The 18,999-nt window shown below is 40.0% G+C and overlaps 1 protein-coding gene and 1 long non-coding RNA gene across 2 annotated transcripts in view; one reads left to right on the top strand and one right to left on the bottom strand.

The window, feature by feature from the left end:
• LOC143106489 (tripartite motif-containing protein 29-like) overlaps window positions 1-18,999 on the bottom strand; it is a 49,348-nt gene that overhangs the window by 11,363 nt on the left and 18,986 nt on the right. The gene's annotated exons all lie outside the window — the stretch shown is intronic.
• LOC143106151 (uncharacterized) lies at window positions 8,014-14,689 on the top strand. The gene is made up of 3 exons (XR_012983633.1): window positions 8,014-8,756; window positions 12,256-12,354; window positions 14,119-14,689. It is a non-coding gene; the product is annotated as an uncharacterized LOC143106151 (long non-coding RNA).

The following is an 18,999-nucleotide window of genomic DNA, read 5'->3' as shown; positions in this document are numbered from 1 at the left end:
TGTGTTCCCGGCGTGTGCGTGTGTGTGTGTACGAGTGTTTGTGTCTCCCTCTCCCTCCTGTGTCATAGAATGTGTCAATAGGGGAGTTCGACTTGCGGCCATAGACAGTAAAAGAAATGGACGAACAGACTCCGTCGTTTTCAATGGGAGGGCACTGAGTCAAATAGAACGATTTTTCAGTTGGTCCCCCCAGTACGGCGCAGACTCACACTTAACTTCGTGACGTTAGCCATCAAACTGAATCTTGTAACTCATATGATAGATACACAGAAATTCTTCTCACACTTCCTTCGCCTTCAAAGTCATCAAAGTTAAACATTTATTTATGTATTATTATTAATATCATCCTCACCAAGTCGTGTTAATGTTGAAGCTACCATACATGATCATCTTCAAAAACAGTCATGCTAAAACAAAACAAAAAAGTTATAGCCTTAAGCTAATCTTCTTTCCACTTTTCCGACCTACGGTCAATCCATCGAAAACCTCTGAAATGATTAGTGCCGTTTTTAAAAAAATTAGGTTTACTTTTTTATTATTATAAGGTTGCCTCTGTGTAATGCTTTACCTTAACATACGGTCGTGTATGCTAGGTTTTGCTTATGAGTTAGAAGCTACCGTCAGACAGTAAGGTGGACTGAGCTTCTTATCCAAACCATACGGTTATCTCCCTACGGCGCGAAAGAGAGATTACGTCAAAGCTAGCTTCCCTCCAACAGAACAAGCTAACCATTCTTCTTACGGGTAACCAACGTTACGGATGAGGTAATGGAGTCTGTTTTGCCTTTGTAGTGTTTATGTAGATTACACAGAAGCTACAATATCGGCACAGGATATATGTTATATTAAGTTATGATATTTCAAAAAAATCCTACAATGAATAGACTTCTATGGGAGTTAGCAGAGAGGTGGTCCCTCCAGCCTACGTCGATTCTTCTACTTCCGGGAATTCGCCTGCCCCCTTGCTTGCGGCAGATCTGTGCAGATCTGACTTGATGTGATGCATGCTGGGTTGAACACAATGCATACTGGGATGGACGCAATGCATACTGGTTAGAAATTCTGTCCGACTTCTCTCAGCCGGGGAGGGACTTACCACCGTGACACCAGAGCCCGTCTACGGAGAGCCTTGCCACTCCGTATTAAGTCCCATTGTACCGAATTTTGGTTGCAGTTCCACTAGATTTCCACTGGGGGCGATCGCCATGAGTGCAGAATGAATGGGAGTCAATGGAGCTAGACGGCTAAATTTGCTTCTTTCACCTGATTGTCGTTGACAAATCTCAGATTTGATTGTAGTTTGTATAACTTCAACATGGGTTATAGGTCAAAAGTTGAATGAACGAGTACTTATGTCCTTTTGATTTCTTACAGGTTGGGTCGTTGTTGCCCATAACACGCTAGCATTGTGCTAATGAATGACGTCATTGACACGTTTGAAAGGCTTTTTAGAACAATTAAGTGACTTTAAAAAATATAATACTCAACCAAGTGTATTTTCTTTGCCTCCCCTTTCGAAAACAATATTCAAATTACTTGGAAGAAAATTATATCCAGAGAAAAGTGGATTTTGAGGGGTACAGCTCCATAGACCTCCATGCATTCTGCACTCGTGGACGAGCGCCCTCATGTGGAACCACAGAAGGAACTGCAACCAGTTCAGAAACCGGAAGTTTTCCGGTAGTCACGAGAGTGGCAGTTCTCCCCTTATTAGACATTCTCTGGTGACACCATGTCGCATGGCCTTAAAATATCGCGGGAGTCTTAGCCTGCAGACAGATCTTGCAGTTGCCTTCCACCATAGATATATACACTAGATGTCGCCTTGACTACTGCTGTTCATTGGAACGAATGCGTCAATCGAGACGCCATCTTGATTCAGTGATCCACTCCTCTATAATACATTAGCGTCAATCTGGGCAATGATCTAGCGAAAATAAAATCACCATAAATCGTCAAAATCTCAAGCAATTATCTAGTTTTTTGGGTTGTTCCAACTGACAGGCATGTATTTATGGTTGAGTCTAGAGAAAACTAAGCTTAAGACGATAATAAAGATACATTTTACCCGTCTAGCCCCATAGACTCCCATTCATTCTGCACTAGCTAGCGGCGGCCTCTAGAGGAACAATGAGTAAACTGCAACCAGGTTCGATACAATGAAAGTAAACAGGCTCTTCATAGACAGGCTCTGGTTGAGGCCACATACCCCTCGTCTCGTTTACTCATGTAAGTTGTAATCTCACCAGAAGTTGCTGTAGATCTGTAGAACATTTACCTCTGCTACTACATAGGCTACGCCAGTCGTTACTTTTATAATCATGGGTCAGTGCCATGGGCAAACGAGATGTAGCTGAATTCATAAATGACAAAGCCATAAGAAAGGTGATTGTTTTACGTTTCAACAACAAAGAAGCCGATCTGCCATCATTGTGAGAAGTTCCCAAATTTGTCGCTAATCGCTAAAAAGGTTTTCTATCGCTGGGGGTGGCCAAACGTCGCTAAATAGGCCTAGGTAACACTGACAATACAGGAGAACTAGTTTAGCGCTTCAGATCCCTGTACAAAGATGGCGGCGGTGTTGACGCATGCTGAGAAGCAGAAGGCGACATCTAGTGTATATATCTATGGCCTTCCACGAGCTGCACGAGCTGAAACACGCCCTCATGACGTCAGTTCAAAGACGTGATAGGGCCATTTGGGAGGAATGTCCTCATGACGATTATATGACTAGAGGCTCATGCTGCTTCCTTATGTTGGAATATGCGAAAATAAACAGAAATCGAAGGGATACCTTCTTATACGTGATTTCTGCAACAATGGTAGGCTAGCCTTCTGAAAACGTTTGGATATTCTGTTATTTTCTGCTGTTGGCTAAATAGATAGACACACATATAGGGGAAACACTTGATATTGAATTTATGTGCTACAATGCAGGCCTGTTAACTGTATGACAACAATGGTTTATTTAAACTACATCATAAGAATTTATTTCGTCAGTCATCATGCTCATTTTAATGAGTAAGAATGAAAGTTCTGCTGTGTTTATTGCAAACAAGATTCCGCGATGTCTCCCGCGAGTCACGTCAGGCAGACTGTAGCCTTTCTGTCCGGGATGAGCTGCCCTCTGTTGTAGCTCCTCCCGGCTAGCCTCTGAAGATCACGTTTACGTAGAAAGCCAGACGAAAGTCAGACTCAGACAAGACGAACAAGCCTAATGAGTTCTGATGTGTTTTGATTGGGGGGAGGTGTCCGGGAGGGAATATTTAGGTGTATGGATAGGTTAGCAATTGCTAAGGGGAGGGAATAGAATAGGGGGTTCTAAGACGTCTAAGTTTAGTCAGAGTAGAAGTGGATTACGTGCGACTGAGTTGTGTTGCGTGTTGTTGGCCGATGAGTGTGAATGACGAGTGAGACCGTGATTTATCAGCAATCATTTTTTTGTTTTGTAGTGGACACCTCCTGTTGCCCGTGCACTAGCCGGTACATCTATAGGAAATAAACTACCGGAGTTTTGGAACGATATATCAGCCTCCCCGTCTCCTAACTTCTCATCGGGGTCATTCCACGTCAATTCAACCAGGGCCCACGCACTTAGGTCTCAAAAGATTCTGAAAAAATTACCACAGGTTACTCTATACAACCACAGGTGGCAGTGTGGTGACTCTATATAAAACATATTGATGTCAATGGGGCATTTTGCCCATGTTCAGGGTGGAAAATAAAAAAAGAAAGATTTGCATAAGACAAGTCAAATTGGTGTTTTCAAAAAGAAGGGATCATGGAGAATAAAAAAACATATTTAAAAAATCTTTGTATATTCCCACAAGGTGTTTGGGTTCTCTGAAAATTATAACCAAAATGATTTTTCAGACTTGTGAGGTCTGCTGTTCAGACCCTGAAGGGATTTGTTTTCTGTTCATTGCTTTTTGTGAGAGTGTTTCTACTTATCTCAGTAAGGAAAATAAATCAAGAGCCTATGTTGAGTACAAATATGTCTTCTGAAGGCTTAAACAGAGCCCAGCCAAAAACTCCAATAAAATTTGTATCAACTTTGAGGGACAGCTATGACCATGCAGGATTATCCAGACTAAACGTGACGATTTTGCTACATACTATTCCTATGTATGTACCAGCATGCAAAATTTGAGCCTCCTACATGGTTTAGTTCTTGCGCTGTGGGCTTGTGAACTTTGACAAAAAATAGAGGCCGAACAAAATCAACACCCCCCTCCCCCTGTAAAACTGGCTGTATCTTGGAAAGTATTGATCTTACATAAGAGTAATTTTACAGTGTGTCTCCTGGGTAACATAGGTACACCTGGTAATTTTTTCAGAATTTTTTGAGACCTAAGTGCGTGGGCCCTGGTTGAACTGACGTGGAATGACCCATCGGCGTTACATTATGTTATCTTCAACCTTACTGTTGAATAGTTATTTGCTATTCTTCCACTAACTCTTACATTTGTATCGCAAAGCTGGCATGGTCATTTACATCCATCTTGTTCGCTTTGGTGGGGAATGATTGTTGTGGGAAATTTCTGAGTGTTGTAGTGTAGCTTACTTCACGATCGAGCTGGCGAATAATATACGTCACGGCCAAACGTTAGCGATTGGGTGAAATCAGATCCAATCGTTTCAAACTTCTACAGAGTCCACGCATCCAGTTTGCAAACGTTCGTCAATAGCCGAGATCCCAGACCCTTGTAGAAGCGAAGCGTACCAAGGGGATGGCAAATTGCCAGGCTAGGCCAGGTGTGGTTTTGCTGCCAATCACAAGTGATTTTTCTTGTTTTGAAAGTAGTGGTTTCATCCAATACTGAGTAAGGATATTCAAGCCAGGCCTGGCCAGGTGCGGTTTCGCTGCATTCATATGCTAATTAAAGCCATTAGCACTCTGCAAGCTCTCATACGTCATAGTACGGTTCCGACAATTTGTGGCACAGACAACGCGACATTCGTGGGTTGCAAATTGTCGGCAACTGCCGAAAATGAGGGAGATCTCCGGGCGTTTACGGGGACAAAAATCACACTTTTCACACAGTGTCACCACAGGTGTGCCTCAGGGATCAGTATTAGGGCCCCTACTTTTCTTTATTTAAACCACTTCCTTGGGTGAGACCATTCGCTCCCATGAATTTGATTATCACTGCTATGCGGACGATACTCAACTTTACCTGCCTTGAGCTTTTGGTGTTTCCACCACGAAGCACCCAAGGACTGGGCGCTGAACGCACTAGCCAGTGTCATAAAACTCCAGAGTGCTGGTTCACTGACTAGCATGAGTCCTAATGTGTCAGGAGGGAGCTAAACTCATAAGGTGTTTTTAAACTCATATGAAACTCATATTTATTAGATGAACAAAGTGTTCTTCTAATGCTTTCGTTTAACATACAATTAAGTTAGGTAACGCAACTAACGTTAAAATTTTTTAACTTACCATTTGTATGTGACATGAACCTAATCAACGACAATTCCCATCAAGTTTTCACGGTAGGCCCTACACTTCTGAAGAAAGTATATTCCTCCATTATGAACTGTAATCAGCCGTGGAGGATGTCTGTGTCGTTCATTCCTCCCAGCTGCATGGCTGAGACTCATAGCTTCACAGCTTACACAGGAATACTTTTTAATTTGAATAAAACTTGCGCGATAGCTATGCTCATCTCATTTGTGGATGCCATCATGTTGTTCGTTGCGTCACACACCCGCCTCAAAACCAACGCTGATTGGCCGTTCGTTTGGTGAACTGCTCCAAATTTTCTCTATTGGAAAGTTGCCAGACTGATCTGCGAGTGAAAACCTGAAGCTCGCGAGATCAGGATGGTCTCACGAGGCTAGTGTTGTACTAACTGACTGGGTGTATGTACAGAAGACAAAATAGCCAATTTCCCAAATGGTAGCATGTTTCTTTAAGAGACTTGACAGATGCTATCATCCATGGGTTTTAGCCTCCTTGCTAGCATGCCAGCCTCTAGGGGGCAAAATAGAAGGATTGAGCCCAGGAAAGTGCAGGGTTTAGTCACAAAGTCAAAACTTCACACATAGCCTAAATGCACCACAGTTTTTGACTCAGTGTCAGAATTTATGGCTACTTCCTTAAAATCCAACATGTCTGCCATTTTAATTATGCATGATTGTCACATTATGTATTTCATAATGCTGAAAGATGGCTACAGACACATCATATTATGTTTTAAAAGCAGCATAGCATTAGCCTGGTTGAAACAAGGATACAAGGAAGTTTATTGTCACATGCATATAGTTACTGGAAGTAAGAAATGCAGTGAAATTATGTCTGGTGTCAGCCTATTTGTGCATAACTGAGAGTGGGTCTGGGGAAGATTAATTCACAGCCCATTTCCAAAGGGCGTTCCCAAACGGACGCCGATCGAAATGCCTGGGACACAACAGGAGAGGCCAAAAACCAATCAGAGCAACGGAAGAGACAGAGTGAGGGAAACACACAATTTGCAACACTGTCTGGTTGTAGGGAGAAGCAGGAAGAATTAACCACTTTTTAATTAAACGTAGGCTAAGACATTGTGCCACACTGAAAGCTAATATTTTGTCACTAGCAATTTACATCTGCCCTCTGTCAAACACAATTGCATTTTCAGCTCTGAACAAAACCAAGCATGGGGGACAAGAGACTTTGCTTTAAAACTTAAACTGTTTACCATGTTGTTAGTCGCTTTGGTTAAAAATGCGTCAGCCAAATGTAGTGTAATGTAATGAGAGACTGAAACGTTCAAAGCAATTATGCCGGAATTGTTTTAAAGCAAACACTGAAGTGTAGCTTATAGTGGTCTGTAAGTTGTCTTTCCATAAAAACTCGATGTTGCAATGTTTAGGCTAGCCTAGGCCTATTTCATTTTTTGAGCAATCGAGTTATGCTCGCATATAGCACACCAATTCAAAAGTATGTGTTTTCTGTCGGCTACGTGTCCAGCTTACTGTAGGCCTATAAATGAACAGAATATCAAACCGTTTTCAGTAGCCTACCACTGTTGCAGATATCACATAGGTATCCCTTACATGTTTGTAAAATGTTGGATATCCCAACATAAGGAAGAAGTTGCAAAACTTCTAACTCCCTGTCTACGTGATAACAGCTTCAAACAAGTTTTTTTTTATTTTATTTTTTTAAACCCGGCTTCTTCAACAGGGTGCTCTATCGTCATCGTGTAAAGCCCGCCTCAAGGGTTCTGATTGGTGCCTAGATGTAGGAAAATTGGAAATGGGCTAGAATGGGTTCTTGGCCAGACAGACTTTCAGAGCAAATCTCGAATTTGCCGGAAGCACGTCTGGGTTTTTCCCAGGCTAGCATGGCATCATAAATGTAGAAAAAAGGGCATATTTTGGTGGCCATATTTGAAGTCAAGAGCGCTATGTGTTGGGGTCCATTTAACTTTTTGGTCACTAGGGGTAGTGGGCAATTCCATGCAAAGGTCATCCTTACCATGGAAAAAAAAGTTGTGCACACACAAATATAACTATTGTTAAAATGTTCATTTAGGCCTACACTCTAAAAACTGCTGGGTTGTTTCAGTGACCCAAATGCTGGGTCAAGGCATCTGGATGATGTTTTGGGTATATTTAACCCAGCGTTGGGTTAGAAATAATTGGGTTACACGAAATCGAGGCTCGACCGTTAGGTCTCCATAAAAATCTCCAAAGAAATCTCTGATTCCACCATCTTTTGAATGACTGACACCGAGGGACAGACATGTCAACATTTTTTCCCTCTCCTTCCCTGTTTCAAGTAAGTAAATTCTGTATGTCTATCACATCCATGTCAACATAATTAACATAGGCTTATAATTAACATAGTCTAATCATATTGTGATGTTACTAACGTTGTTGTTAATGTTATTGTTGAAGGTCATCATTTGTAATGTTAACTTAGCTGTTAGCATGGGAATGATGCTAAACTTAGCTGTTAGCATGGGAATGATGCTAAAAAGATGTGAATGTAAAATGATGTCAATTGCTGAATAGTCATAGGTTAACTTTAGGTATAAAGTTAGGCTAAGTTAATTAACGTTGCTCAACTGTTTGCCTAGCAAAAGCTAGTTAGCCATAGTTAAACCTCATCCAACGTTACTGTAACATTAGGTAGCTGCTAACATTAATGAAAATAATTTATTAGCGGAAATCGAATCAAATCAAATATTGAAGAAGCACTGAAAGGTAGTGAACACTATTCTCTGCATGAGTGTCTTTCTGGATAGATTAGCTAAAGTTAGCTTCATTTCCCATGTTTAATAGTTCATTATAATGGTGCGCCGCAAACATAGAAACTAACGTACATAACTGACCGCAAGTAACGTTAGCCTTGTTATAGGATTGAGGCAGGGAAGTCATGTGTGAGATAATTTGGGCTCAAATTAACGTGGCCAGTTTTGCCAATATGGTTTGCCGTTATATTTATAAGATATGCTACCAACATGAGTTTGCTCAGAGACAAAATTTGTTAACAGGCATAAGTTAACGTTAATGCGTGCTCTCCTGTTAACACATTAGTAAGTGATAGGCCAACTAGGAAATTAAGTGTATCGATAGGAAATATGGATGGAGGTGAGGTAACATTAGGTTCACTTGATGCTGAGGAAGAACTTCCCCATGTGTGTCGTGGTAATTTTTTTCAGGCATGTCTGTAACGTAAACGTGGTGCAAAGGAATGAAACCTATGGTGCGATAAGGATAAAACGTGACTAATGTTGCGCTGTTTAATGGACAGGGAAGCACTGCAGGTATTGTGCATATTTAATCAGTTCCCTTACCGCATAAATGTACAGCATAGTGTACTAATCTAATCATTCTAATCCTTATCTATAACAATCACTAGTATTGATAGAAAGGGACTGTGGATATCCATTTTCTGGTCTCTATTCTAGCATGTCTGGTTTATTAGTACCTCTTTTCAATCCATTATTATTTGATATTTTTTTGTCATGTTATGTTGGTGTCTTTCTGCTCCTCTCGTGTCTACTGAGGCTGCAATGACCACATTCCAATTAAACCCAGGAAAAAATGAACTGTAAAATTTGACAGTAAAACAATGAAATTTACAGTTCAACTTAAATTTGTTATAGTTCTACCATTGGCGTTACAGTTCGACCATGAATATATCATAACTTGACTATGAACTCTCCCATTACTATGAACTTCATGGACGGACGTCTGATGCGGACTTTAAAGTTTACAGTTAATAAGTAATGATGATGATTGACTGCAATTTGTTTATAGTCAGACTGAGGTTTTCATAATTATGAGGTTTACTATAAAGTTTACAGTTCAACTAAACATTTTCAACTTCAAAAGTAAATCACATTTCTGGGATAATACCAGACTGTATGAAATAAAACATGAATTCCCTCTGTTTATATCCTTCACATTCCTGTGCTACCTCTAGGCTACTTTTAAGCCTATGCCATGTTTGATGTGGTCATCAAATAGGCTATGTTTACTTACTCACATGTTAGGCTACTTGTATCGACTAAAGTTTAACAACATGACAGAAAAACAAACTTTTGATTAAAGAACACAGTGTCATCCATTATCACTTATCATGAACACATTAAAAGCGGTCATGGTAGAACTGTTAATAAATACTTCATGGTTCAACTGTAAAAGATCCATAAGTTGACAGTGTTACTATGAACTATCATAGTGAATTTTACAGTAAAACCATCAAATTACCACAAATAAATGAATGAGAATAGCAGCACTCTTTTTATGGAAGCCTTAGCTATGTATGACATCATGTGTGCAGGAAGACCATCTTACTCAATTTAGCTCTAATATTCTCAGGGTCCTTGACTCTATTTAGTATAATAGCACCTGCCAAGGTTAGAAAGACTTCAGTAAACCTAAAACACCATGGAGGAATAGTAGAAAATCAGAAGAGAGAATGTAGTAAAGCTGAACGTAAATGAAACACTAAGCTTCAGATTAACTCATCTTCAAAAAGAGACTCCACATATATAACTCTGAGTTATGTATAGGGCCAGGCATTGTTCATTAATTGTAACATTATTAACACATTAATAACTCCCGTGCTCTTTTTGCCATTGTTGATAAGTTAACAAATTCCCCAACAGAGCTACCTCAAGATTTCAAGTCAACAAAAATGTTTAATGACTTTTGGTTCTTTTTTTTTCATCACAAAATTGAAAATATTAGAGTTCACCACAAGCCTAGACAAAATGTAGCCTCCTTATCTGAATTTACTGCTATGATGGCCAAACCCTTGAAAAAACTGTACTGCAACTTCGTTCATCTACAGTACCTGCTGTCTTGACGCTCTGCCTACAAACTTCTTTAAAAGTGTTTTCAGGTGTTTGGCATTTGAGCTTATGCAAATTGGGAACCATTCTCAGCTCAGGCATTTTCCCAGCAGCACTCAAGACTGCAGTTATAAAACCTCTCCTGTTGTGTTTGCGGTCAAATGTGACCGATTGACAATTATTTTCTCTCATAAATATTGTTACCTTATTCTGACTACCATAAGGTGCCATGACTTAATACAGGGCATCTGAACACACAAAAGAATTTTTGATCATTTTCATGACAATTTGAGTGTTTTATTTAACACCCATGTGTATTCCCTGTCTCAAATATGACCGGCCATTAGAAATGAATAGGTGAGAAAATGGTCAGTGTATAAAATTGAATCCAGACACATACTTATTGATTAGATGGACTGTATGTGTGCTTCTGTACATTAAAACACCCTCACTCCCCCTCTTTGCTTCTATGCCAGCCCCCACTGGAACCTTTCCCTAATAGAATCTTCCCCTTTCTGACTTGCATTAGCTCAGGTCAATGAGGCCTACAGGCCATAAATAGCAAATGGAAGTTCAATAGGTTATATCTATAGAACACACATTCATACAAAGGTCTATCACAATATTAGATGATAATATATGTGCTACTATGGATTTATAACAACTTTGGGTGCTGAGATATCATGCAAAACATGAGTACCTTGTCTCACCCCCCACAGCACAGACAATCTCTACTCTTTAGCCCCTACAAGATTCTTAGCAATTCTGACCTTTTGATGATCAAAACTATCTCAGGAACAGAGATATGCCCCAAACAGCCCCTACAAGATTCTTGGCAATTCTGACCTTTTGACGATCGAAACTATCTCAGCAACAGAGACATGAAACTGCCCCAACTGGTCCTTGACAATTCAAGAACTTCAGTGCATTCTCCTCCAAGCACTTTGGGATGCCCCCAAATATGTTGCTGGATGTATTGTAAGCCACCATTCTAAGCTGTTACACATGCCAAAGCTGTTTTGTCATTCAAAATAGGGTATTGGTCTTCACAACTGAACGTAAATGCACAACTTAACAAATACAGCTATCCCTCATGTTATGTCGGTGTCTTTCTGCTCCTCTCGTGTCTACTGAGGCTGCAATGATCACATTCCAACTAGGGCTGGGATAAACGATTATTTTTTAAACAATTAATCTAGCGATTATTTTTTCGATGCATCGATTAATCTAACGATTCATTTTTTCAGTCCGATTCGATTTCGATTCGATTATCGATTATCTCCCCATTAATTGACTAATAGCAACTTATACATGTTGATTTACATATCTGAATGAAAAAAACATGAATTCCTTAACATTGGAATATATGTTTATTGCTCTTAAGATTCCAAAATAAAAGACTATACAAGTGCAAAGTAATGCATTCTTAGTCAGATGTAGCATTCAGTTCAGTTTAGTAGGTCTAATTGAGTGCCTGTCTCTTTAAGACGACGTTCGTGAGGGAATCCCTGCAATTAACATTAACACCGTTAAAACGTTGTTGATGTGTGTATGCAATTCATAACGTAGTTAGTTCAAATAACGGTTCGTAGCCTACTTCTCATTGGGACAAGCACTTTTGAGTCTTGGAAAACACTTTTTCATTTACATTGGGATTTTGCAAACATTCAGAGTCAATAAAATGAGCCCTACATGAGTAACGAAATTGACAAGCAGATGTAAGTAAGCATGCTAAACTTGACATACGAACAGTATTCTAACGTTAGCTTTGAGATACTGCTTGATTGCATAACTTAACTTAGTTTGGTCTCCTCAATGTAGGCTACTATGTTGTGATGAGACCTTAGCAGAGTTAACTTTAATGCAGCAGTTTTGAACAAATTTGCGCAGCATGGTGACTAGTTAGCAGGTATGTTAATCCATTTTAGAGTATTTAAGTTTGTTTTAAATATTTATGTTGCAGAGAAATGAGGAGATGTGGCTTTGCAGCTGCTGCCCATGCTGATCCCACCAAGTGTATAAAGTTCGGAGGAGAATCAGGCCTACCACCGTTGATGAGCCTGTGAGTTAAGACAATTGTTACAAATAGAACAAGCACCAACTATTGGCACTCCTGGTAAAATTGAGTAAAAAGAGCTATCCCAAATCGTCCAGCCATATTTACTAGTATCAGTATCAGAGGCAAAAGAAAGTGGTGACTCCCTACCTTTGGTCATAACGTTTAAATATGTGGTAGAGTTCTGGAATTTAAGCAAATAAAAGCTTGGCCTATTAATCAAGTTTTTACACTATGCTTTTTACTCACTTTTATCAGGGGTGCCAATGAATATGGATGGTGCTGTACAGTGTAGTTTGCACTAGGAGATTATAATGCTTTTATGTACTATGTACTTATGTACTTTTACTTAATCATTTTGTGTGTGTGTGTGTTTTTACCAGTGTTGCCACAGTTACCTTGAAAAAGTAATCTGATTACTGATTACTGATTACTCCTTTAAAAAGTAACTTAGTTACTTTACTGATTACTTGATTTTATTAGTAACTAAGTTAGATTACAAGTTACTTTATTAGTTACTTTCAGCAGCTGCCGACAACACCCCCAACGCCTCAACATAAAAATGATAACCGGTTTTGCCAATACTCAATATACTGGAAATGCATTTTAACAGCAGACATCCCAACCTAACCTACTGAAATTCAGATGTTTGTTCAATAATGTCTAAGTACACCAAATAAGGAAGGCCTATTGATAGAAATTGTTATAGTAAAATATGTAGATTTTTTTTTCATGTAGCCTTGGCAACTAGCCATCTTGTAGCCTATAGGCCTGAGTAATATGCAAATGAAATTACACTTGTTAAACTCACCTCAACAAGTCTTTTGCAATCATTTAACCTGCCGTGAGCAATGCTAAAGTTGCTGTTACAAACAGTGCAGTGTGCAAGATTATCATTATGTTTTAATCTTTTGAGACAATTGGGTACACTTTTGTGTAGTCTGATGTGAAATGGGTCTTAAATCTTCCTTTTTGAGGGGCACTGACGCTGCCATGACGCTTCTGTTCCTAGATACACTGACTGAACTGATTAATTATGTTTGGGAGAAAAGAGATATAAGCACTTACACTGAAAACGGATTGGTTGATATAGCAAAATAGACCAGGATGCTCTCTGTCTTGGATGCGCTTCAGGCACAAACGCACCACTCCTCTCTCTCTCCCTCTCCGTTGTGTGCGCATTAAGCTATGCACACGCGATTTGAAGCAAAGATTCTAGAATCTTTGATTTGAAGTCCGGTCTGGCTTGCGTGCTCTTGTTCGCTCTAGGTTCCGGGAGATTTTATGTAATTTGCGGGCGTCAGGAAGCCGCTATCAATATGTGGGAGACTCCCAAAACTTCGGGAGACTTGGGATGTCTAGCTAGACAGCACTTTGTCGCCAGCACAGAATGTACAATGTACCTTAATGTTGTCATGTTTAACTGACACAAACTCAAAGTAATGACTGATGAAATGTGCATCTCTCTCTCTCCCTCCATTGTTGTTTACGTTTGTGTCGCTGCACGTGAATTGTCCTCATGCTGAAAACGTGAGCATAGCCTACATGACATTAATACCCAAGACAAGAAGAAAGCAAAGAATATATCTTTTTATTAAGGAACATGACAAAAATAGTAACGCACAGTAACTTAGATAAGTAACTTTAATCTGATTACTGGTTTGTAAATAGTAGCGCGTTAGATTACTCGTTACTGAAAAAAGTGGTAAAAATAGACTAACGCGTTACTAAGTAACGCGTTACTGGCATCACTGGTTTTTACCTCCACAGACTGGAACGAACATTGCTGAGTATCTCACACGAGCAAAGGCGAAGTACCCATTTGTAATGTACTGTTTTTCCTCTGTTTTTTGACTTGATGCTACTTCTTGGCTGTTTAAGTTAGAGGCCATATCTTGGAGAATCTAGTTTTACCATTTTATAATGACTTTACTTTTGAGAACTGAATGGGGGAAAATTTCATGTAAATTAAAATATCAATAAAAGAATGATTGAAATTTGAATCTTTTCTTTATTTCTTAAGCAGTGTAACATTGGTAATAATGATTAAAAAAAAAAGCACCAATAATAATTGGTGATTGTGAATGAATAATGTTAACACATAATTTGGGTTGTAATATTTAACCCACGTATTGGTAGCTTTAACCCAGCAATATAGTCATTATTAACCAGATGCTGGGCAGAAAACATAACCCAACATGCTGGGTTAATGGAACCCAGTGCTGGGTTGGTTAAGGGCTGGGTTAAGATAACCCAATGTTGGGTAGGTCCTTATCTGACTCTGCCGTTGGGTTAAGATAACCCAATGTTGGGTCTGTCCTTATCTGACTCTGCCGCTGGGTTATTTTTGGGTTATTTCTAACCCAGCAGTTTTTAGAGTGTATATTTTATTGTTTGTACAGTGGGTCCCAGTTAAGTTTGGACGGGTTCCTTCATGAATCACGCACCCCATTTTCTCAGCAGAAATGGCACAAACTGCAGTTGACACAAACAACCACAAGGTGTCACTTGGGAGTTCTGCCACTACTATTTTTGATGCGACTTGACTTAACTGCTTCCATGATGCAGTGAGCCATTACTAAACATATATGATAATACAATAGCGTGAGTTTATATATCTTATACCCTATTTGTCACGGTTACTTATAGATGTGATAGTGTAACGATAAGTGCATGAGACTTTCAGCGGGGGCACGGGAACTTAAATTGATCACGGTAGTCTAAGCTTACACTTAAACAAACATTCTAATATGAAAATGTAGATGCAATTGTTGTAAAATGGTGCAGCTCCTTTAAGAAAGCCCCGTGCGCAGGGATGGAAAGAGAGAAAGCGAGAGGGGATGTGTGTTAGAACTTAGATGTGTGTGGAAAAAGTAGACGTGCTGTTGAGACTGGAACGAGTCATATTCAAAATAATGCAAAAAATAAATCCGCAGATAAAACCAATTATCCTCATTCATTGCAACCGCAGCATGCCTGCTTGCCGACGTTAAAAACGAAAAAAAGATATCAAAGCACCTTTTGCGTTTGAATGTAGCATGATTTTTTTTTTTAAACAGCTGGAGCATCTATATAAAAAAAGTGTTTTCTTTTCTTTTTGAGCACGTCCGAATCCCAGGACATAACGCACTGGACCTTATAATAGGCTCGAGATATAATTCCAAAGGGGGCAGATAGGGCCCTACTGCACTTAAAACTTAAAAAGATTGAACGAAGCTTCCCGAAATTTGAAATTGCGATCAGTGACTGGCATCGGGTGAAGCTTTTCGAAGTTGAACAGGCTATTAAAAATTATTTGCGCACCTCAATGTCACAGGAGAGACTGGGCTCTCCCTTCTATGAATTGAAAAAGACGTTATGCTACCTGCAAACTGGCCTATGATTTCATTGCTGAGTTTGCGGCAAAGCAAGACAATGTTTTTTCAGAGTCAGGATATGGCGAGTCAGTGTCATTTATTTGTCCAATGTTAGCCTACAGACCAGTTTCCATAGTGCACATCTTATCAACAGTTTGAATGTCGTGTGTGTTTCTGCTCATTGACAAATACCGTTCAGCACAATGATTCATGCCCAATTAATTTCCCCTGTTAAAGTGTTCGCCTTTGTTACACTATTTGGTTTCGTGATGTAGCCAATGATAAACACCATATGGCCAAATATGTGTTTCAGCTAATGTTATAGGCTATACAATTTCCCCTCTTAAAGACAAGCTGGTGTAGCTTATTATACTAGGCTACTAAAATGCACTTAGCCCTGGCTATATGTAAAGTACAGGCATGTGCAGAGAAGGGGGGCTACAGGGGCTCTAGCACCTGCCCTTTTGCCCCTTTGATGTCCAAGTGCCCTTTTGACAAGACCCGTTTTTTACTTTTTAAAATTTGTAATACTTCCGCTAGTTCCAACGTGAATATTCGCTAAAATGTCTCATTAATAGTTTGTGAAATTAGAAATTTACAAATAACAATTTTCTGTGTTGCGGCCACCAATCCGTGACGTCATACATTCAGTGAACTCTCAGAAGGTGCTGCAGGAGACGTTAGGGAGCACGGTAAGGTCACTTGGCAGTTAGCCTGTCTGAACATGCAATAGTATTCAGCTTAGAGATAGAGAATAAAATGTTTAAAGTTGTTTCATGTTTAATGAAGTAGGCTATCAAACCCGTTTTATGTCATGGTCCATCCATTTCAATAACCTGGCAGCTTCGAAAATCTAAGGCTGAACGTTCATAACATATTCTGTTTAGGTTACTATGTTATAGTAGCTTAGGTTAGTAGACCTAGTTCATAAAACAGAGTAGGCAAACCTTTTCTAAATCGTCATAAGCCGACGACATAGGCTACTGTAGTTGTTTAACCCAACTCCACACGTCGTTCTCTGTTTATAGGCTAGGCTACATTACGCATCATTTCACTCAGTGGCCACACGCACAGCACGTGAATCTGCAAGACACCAGCTTGCTAATGGTGGTAGTTTACTGTGATAAACATTAAAATTATAGCCTGACAAGCCAGACTAGGCAATAACATATTTGCTGCCGCTAGGGTGCGTCTAGATTTCTATTAAAATTACCTTTGAATTTAATCAATAATGTAGCCTTATAGCCTATGATCTCTGTGTAGACAATAGCCTAATGAAAACTGAAAAGACCTATCTGTCTGTGCCCTGGCTACAGTAGGCCTACAGTCATGCACTCCTATTGAATTTTCAGAACCAAGGATAGAAATGAGAAAAATGTGTTACAGCTCTGTCTGCTATTTACACCCATTCTTCTTGATACATAATGAATAAATATGAAAATGTATAAAATATGAATAAATATGAAAATTTATAAAATGTACATTAGATAGTACAAACAGTACATTAGACTACTTTGCAAATTGCTAAACCATATAATAGCCTGTCCCACAATCATTGAAATAGCATAATGCTAGAATTTAAATGCAAAAAAAAAAAAATGTCCAGCTCAGGTTCAGATGATTAAAGCTTTATAGGCTAGGGAATGTAAAACTAAGTTCCAGTTTACACCAAATTGTGTGTATATTTTCTAGCTTTCGTATGCATTATGTTCTATAAAACATGATTATATTCTGCAGTGCTGCCCACTAAAGACAGGAAGCGAAAGCAGAGGGCGAAGGAGCTGCGGGAGGCAAAAGGCAGTGGATCTCTGACCAGCTGGGTCAAAAAGCCAAACACCACAGGTTGGAATAATCCTCATTACATAATTAATGCTGCACTTTTTGCAAATGTTATATTTTTCTTTTGTGGTTACAGTGTGATGGAAGATGTTTTATTTTGATATAATTTGCATGTAGCCTATGTATTCTCTATTGGGTTGTAATCAAAATTAAGTTTTAAATAAAATTTTCTTTAAACACGTTTTCTGAAAACTTTGTTCCATGTGCCCTTTTTTAAATTTGAACCCCTGCCCCTTCAAAGGTCTCTGCACGCCCCTGAACCTAAGTCTTCATCTCGGACGAGTCACAACACTGTGGAAGACATCATGTCTCACCCCAGTCCCTAAGAAGCCACACCCAAGTCAGCTTAATGACTACAGGCCTGTCGCGCTAACATCACACATGACGAAGACAATGGAGCGACTGGTCTTGTGCATACTCAGATCCCAGGTATGCCATGCACTAGACCCGCTACAGTTTGCATACCAGAAGAAAGTGGGCGTGGACAATGCCATCACTTATCTCCTACACAGGACACATTCTCACCTAGACAAGAGGAACAGTGCTGTGAGAATCATGTTCTGATTTCTCAAGTGCTTTTAACACCATCCAACCCCTCAGACTGAGAGTGCTCTTGCAGATGGGTGTGGACGCTCACCTAGTATCCTGGATGACAGATTACCTGACCGAGCAGCCACAGTACGTGAGACTGAAGAACTGTCTCTCTGACATTGTGATCAGCAGCACCGGAGCTCCACAGGGAACTGTGCTCTCGCCAGTCCTGTTCACATCTGACTTCTGCTACAACACTCATGCCACATGCAGAAGTTCTCTGATGATACTGCATTTGTGGGGTGTATCAGGGATGAGCAAGAGGAGGAGTACAGGAGCCTGGTGGAGGTCTTTGTGCAATGGTGCAAGCTGAATCACCTTCAACTCAACACTTCAAAGACCAAGGAGATGGTGGTGGATTTCCGTAGGTAAAAGCCCGCTCTGCTACCAGTCTCCATTGATGGGGTCAATGTGGAGGTGGTAAACACCTACAAGTATCTGGGCTTACACCTGGACAATAAACTGGACTGGTCAGCCAATACTGAAGCACTCTACAAGAAAGGGCAGAGCAGGCTGTACTTCCTGAGGAGGCTGCGGTCCTTCAATGTCTGCAGTAAGCTCTTCAGGATGTTTTACCAGTCTTTGCCAGCGTCCTCTTCTATGCAGTGGTATGCTGGGGAGGAAGCACAAAGAAGAAGGATGCTGGGCGACTTGACAGGCTGGTAAGGAAGGCTGGCTCTGTAGTGGGAGCTGAACTGGAGTGCATCACTTCAATATCTGACAAAAGGACCCTAAACAAACTGATCAACATTTTGGACAATGAATGTCATCCACTCTACAGCACTATCAAAAACCAAAAGAGCTTGATCAGCTGGAGACTTCGCTCACTGCCATGCACAACTGAAAGGCTGAGGAAGTAATTTGT

The sequence above is a fragment of the Alosa pseudoharengus genome, unplaced genomic scaffold (genome assembly GCF_046254945.1).
Source record: "Alosa pseudoharengus isolate Yale_2024_CS ecotype anadromous, Long Island Sound unplaced genomic scaffold, YU_APseudo_1.1 YU_APseudo_1.1_scf_6, whole genome shotgun sequence".
Classification (NCBI taxonomy): Eukaryota; Metazoa; Chordata; class Actinopteri; order Clupeiformes; family Clupeidae; genus Alosa; species Alosa pseudoharengus.
Note: the sequence above shows the minus strand (reverse complement) of the source record. Positions and strands in the feature narration are given on the sequence as shown.